This window comes from Sorex araneus, chromosome 7 (assembly GCF_027595985.1).
Source record: "Sorex araneus isolate mSorAra2 chromosome 7, mSorAra2.pri, whole genome shotgun sequence".
Taxonomy (NCBI): Eukaryota; Metazoa; Chordata; class Mammalia; order Eulipotyphla; family Soricidae; genus Sorex; species Sorex araneus.
Window position 1 is genome coordinate 9,246,505 of NC_073308.1, and position 4,972 is coordinate 9,251,476.

The window sequence follows — 4,972 nt, forward strand, 5'->3', positions numbered from 1 at the left end:
GGGAAATAAAACTGAAAAAGAATAAAAAACATTGATAAACAAATTTACTGACTTATTCAGGTGCTTTATTTCATATGATGGAGCCTACACTTTTTTTTGGGGGGGTTGGAGGGTCACACCTGGCAATGTTCAGGAGTTAGTTCTGCACTCAGAAATCTGCACTCAGAAATCACCTGGTTCTGCACTCAGAAATCACCTCTGGCAGTGCTCAGGGATCATATGGGATGTCAGGAATCAAACCCGGGTCTGCTGTATGCCAGGGAAAACATCCTATCTGCTGTACTATCGATCAAGCCCCACCTATTTCTTTATACCCTGATTTTTATTTTGGAAATTTCAAAGATATACAATAAAATACCTAGCTTCAGCAGGTATAGGTTTTTGTTTTCTCCATGCTGTGCACTTGGAGCATATTCTAGACAGCAGATAATTCCATCCACAAATATCTGACCTTCTCTAAAAGATACTTGTATTCACTTTCAATCATGTAAGAAGATGTTATATTGATTGAAGAGCACAGTAGTAACCGTTTTAAACCAAAATAGGTGTTCAGTGAGAAACTAAAATCACTTTTAGATATTATTTATGTACCGATAGTTCGGGTTTGGTTTGGGGCTCTGGCGGGGGGTGTGGGGGATCGAACCTGGGTCAGCTACGTGTGAGCAAACACCCTGCCTGTTGTCCTGCATCCCCAGGCTCTCGGGTGCTGATGACCCTGACTATTCCTGGCCTGATACTTTTTCCCTTGAAATTCGGTCTTGATATTTTGAGTTCCTTTCTGTGGACTTCATCCCTTTCTCTGTACCCCCACAAGGGGGCAGAAGAAGGAAGAGCAAAGTAGAGTTTAAATGAATCCAGCTTGAAGTTCATTTTTATTCATCAGTCACTGAACATTTTTGGAATAACTTTTCAGAGTGACTCCTGAAACAACTTATAATGCCTTTTCACATTTTTTACAGTAATAATCGGGTATTTCTAGGGGGAGTTAAATTTTAATCTTTAAAAAGGCATTTCCAGAGATCAGAGCAATGGCACAATGGGTAGGGCATGCAGCCTTGCATGAAGCTGACCTAGTCAGGTTCCATCCCCAGCACCCCAGATGGTCCCCCAAGCACCACCAAGAGTGATTCCTGAGCTCAGAGCTAGGAGTAAGCCCTAAGCCTTACTTACCTCACTCCTCAGAGCTAGGAGTAAGCTCTGAGGAGTGAGGTAAGTAAGCCCTAAGTGCAGGGCATGTCCCCCAAACAAAAATAACAACAAGTAAATGATTTCCCAAGCACTATCCGAGTATTCAACTTTCTCAGTTAATAATTTGGGCTTCAGGACCGGAGAAATATCTCAGCGGGCCGGAGTGCATGCTTCCACACAGAAGTTCCAGATTCTATTCCTGCACTACAGGGACCTTTAAGAACCTGCCAGGTAAGACCCCCGAGCACTTAGCCCAGAATAACTTCTGAGGTTTGAGCGTATATGTAGTTTGAGAGTTACAGGTTTGAAAGCTCTTCTTAAAATTTCTCATCAGCTGCATGGGCTTGGGTTGATGGTAGGTCCGTGCTCTGGGACCCTTCATAGTGCCCAGGCCAGAGCAGCCTGCGGCCCCGCACCGTTGCCTGGCCCTCCCAGGGGACAGCAGGCGCTGAAGCAGGTCACACAGCACAAATAGGGGCAGCGTGCTTGAGTCATAGTGCCTGGTGACACTGGAAGACAAACATGCTTGATGTTTACATATTTAGATATTGACCACTTTCAGGGAGCCATTCTATGCAACAACCCTTTACCACATTTTTACTTTAATGATGTCCCTTTTGAATACACAAAATGTAGAGTAATTTAATGGTAGTTTTTGTTTGTTTTGTTGGCACACCTGGTGGTATTCAGGGCTTACTGCTGTCTCTGTGCTCAGGGATCACTCCTGGCAGACCAAGGGGAACGTATGGGGTGGAGGGGATTGAACCCGGGTAGGCTGCATGCAAGATAAGCGCCCTATCCACTGTACTATCACTCCAGCCCCTGATTCAGTGATAATCTGTAGAAATAACTTGTTGAAAGTAAATTGCTATGAGCTAAATGTCTATTTAAATTCTTAAATGTCTCTTTAAAGTATTGGTTTGAAACTCATCAGTGAAGTTCTTAATGGCTATTCTCTAATTTTCTGTGGTATAATTTGTATATTGATTTTTCTGTCCATCTCAGAGAGCCCGGCAAGCTACCAAGAGTATCCCGCCAGCATGGCAGAGCCTGGCAAGCTACCTGTGGTGTGGTGGTTCAATACGCCAAAAACAGAAACAAGTCTCACAATGGAGACATTACTGGTGCCCGCTTGAGCAAATCGATGAGCAACTAGATGACAGTGACACAGTTATACAGTGAAATAAGTAAATAAATAAGTAAGTAAATAGCAAGCAGGAAAGCAAGAAAGCAACTTGTCATTTTGACTTAGCCGCAAGTAAGGTACAGGTAGGGAGGAAGCGTGAAGTGGGTGTCACTGAGCACAGGAAGGAATACCCATTCCTTGAAATAGGGGATGCAGTGTCCAGGGGCATGTTGCCGTCACATAGCCTGGGCCTCTTCTCCTGGTGCCACTCTCTCCACCTCCCAGGGAAAGTGCGCTATGCTGAAGTCCCATGGCACTGTTCCCTGGGCCATGTGCTGCCGCTCCCTCTGTCTGTCTGTCTGTCTGTCTGTCTGTCTGTCTGTCTCTCTCTCTCTCTCTCTCACACACACACACACACACACACACACACACACACAGAGCACCAGCACCCAGGAAGGACTGTTGTTTTCTTTCTCTTTTTCTGCTGGGCCCCAAATACAGGCGAGCCGGGCGCTGTACCACTGAGCCCCCTGCCTGGCTCCCAAGATGGAGTGGGTGTAGCATTCATTGATTCATTCGTTCACTCCCTCCCTCATTTTCCCTTCCGAAGTGACGATCCATCAGCTCCGTTTCTTGGAGTCAGAATGCCATCTCACCCCCTCTGGACCCAAACGGGTAGGGAGGAGGCCTGGAGCCGACCCGCTCTCCTCGCGAGCGCCCCCTGCCGGAGCGGTCGTGGCAGTCCCCCCAGCAGAGCTCCATGGGAGCTGCTCTGGAGAAAGGACCCTCCTGGGCCCCCCACGACCCCGTCCCGCGGGCGGCTCCCTCCCTCACGGTGATGCAGTAGATGAATTTACTTAAAAAAAAGAAAGAGAAAGGGTGACTCAAGGGTCGACCTCGGGCTGAGCGGGGCTGGGGCGGGGGAGGGGAGGGGGGAGGGGGGAGGTGGTGGCGCAGGGGGGGGGGCCCTCAAGTCTGGCCCGAGCCCGAGCCCGCCGCTCCTCTGGCCTGAAGATTTCCAGCCCTCGGTTTGCGCCTGGTCACGTGCGGGCCACTAGGCGCACGGGGTCGCCTCAGGCCGGCGGCAGGAGCCGAGCATGGGCCCACCCGGGCGTGGGGGCCGAGCCCAGCAGCGCGCGGGAGAATCTCTCCCTCCTGGCCCCGCCACCCCCACCCCTCCGCGGTCTAGGGCGGGGGGAGGCGGGGGGAGCAAGACCCGGCTCGGCCCCCCCGTTGGCCTGAGGGTCCCCCCTGAAAGGCTTTCGTCTGCGTCTCGGGGCCCTCAGGAACCCTCTGACGGTGCTCGGGAAACCTGTGGGTGCAGGAGCAGAACCCGGGTCACCCCGCACGAGGCGAGCGCCCTCCTGGCTCAGGACTCCACCCACGGCCCCAGGCTGCCCGCTCGACCCCTCATGACCCCGAGCCCAACACTGAGGCCGAGACTGGAGATCTTTACCTTGGGGAAGTCGGGCCGCGGCAGTTCCACCGCATAGCCACCAGAGGGCGCCGTGGACCGTTGCCAGTGGTCCCCTGCCTGCGCATCAGTCTACCGGGGAGGGCGCTGGCCTTGCACACAGCCCACCCGGGTTTGACTCCCAGCATCCCGCAGCGTTCCCCTGAGCACAGCCAGGAGTAATTCCAGGATGCAGAGAGAGCAGTCAGCCCTGAGCATCGCTGGGAGTAGCCCAAGAAGGAAAAGGAAAAAGAAAATCCTCTTGCTTCACACACACACACACACACACACACACACACACACACACACACACACACACTAATCAGGGACACTCAGAGGCTCTGCGCTAACCTCCTCTCACCAGTAGGTGTCGCCGTAGCCCCACTTGGGCTCAGCCCCCAACTGGGCTCTTACTAAAACAGCCAATTCCTGTGCTCTGAAAACCTCGAGATTTCCTTCTACTTCCTGCCTTTTGAGACACTGCAAAGGGGCCTGGGAGGACAGTGTTTACCCCAGCAGCAGTGGCCCGGAAGGACAGAATTTTAGTCACGGGGCCCAGAGCCGGAGTAAAGCGTGGAGAGCACTTGACTTACACACGATGAACCCGGGTTCCATATCTGGCACCGCACAGGGTCCCCCGAGCACTGCCAGCAGTGATCCCTGAGCACCGAGCCAGGAGTCATCGGAGCACCGCTGGGTGTCACCCCAAAACAAAAACAAAGTCTATTATGATTTCAGGCATGGAAGAAGGTGCTTTTATCCTGATGTGTCGAGTCCAGGAGCTTTCCCTGAGGGGAGGTGGGGATGTTATGGGTCAGGTGGGGAGAGCTCTTCCCCCAGTTCTCCCTTGGCAGGGTGGCCCACAGTGCGAGACGAAACAAGGCTCTGTGGAATGCGGGGGAGCCCCGTGCTCCCACCCATCCATCCCTGCCGCTGGCCTTGCTGCATGCCCACCGTGTTTCAGGCTCTGCTAGGGACGCTGCGAACCCAAGGAACCCCTGCTCAGTGGCGGGGTAATGGGGGGAGGGCATATGACAGCCACGGAGAGGAAAACCTGGAGTTCTTGGAGTTCAGGGCAGGTGGGGAGTTCAGGGAGATAGGTCGGCGTCCCAGGTGGGCCGCTGGGCAGGGGCAGGGGCAGGGTGGTGGGGCAGCTGGAACTGCCTGGCTGCCTGGAGCTCCGTGCTAAATCATGACAGAACGAA

At 52.9% G+C, this 4,972-nt stretch overlaps 1 non-coding gene across 1 annotated transcript; it reads left to right on the plus strand.

Annotated features, from left to right (window-relative positions):
- Positions 1–1,524: 1,524 nt before the first annotated feature.
- On the plus strand, positions 1,525–1,656 carry LOC129406671 (small nucleolar RNA SNORA42/SNORA80 family). Its single transcript, XR_008631148.1, has one exon. It is a non-coding gene; the product is annotated as a small nucleolar RNA SNORA42/SNORA80 family (small nucleolar RNA).
- Positions 1,657–4,972: the final 3,316 nt, after the last annotated feature.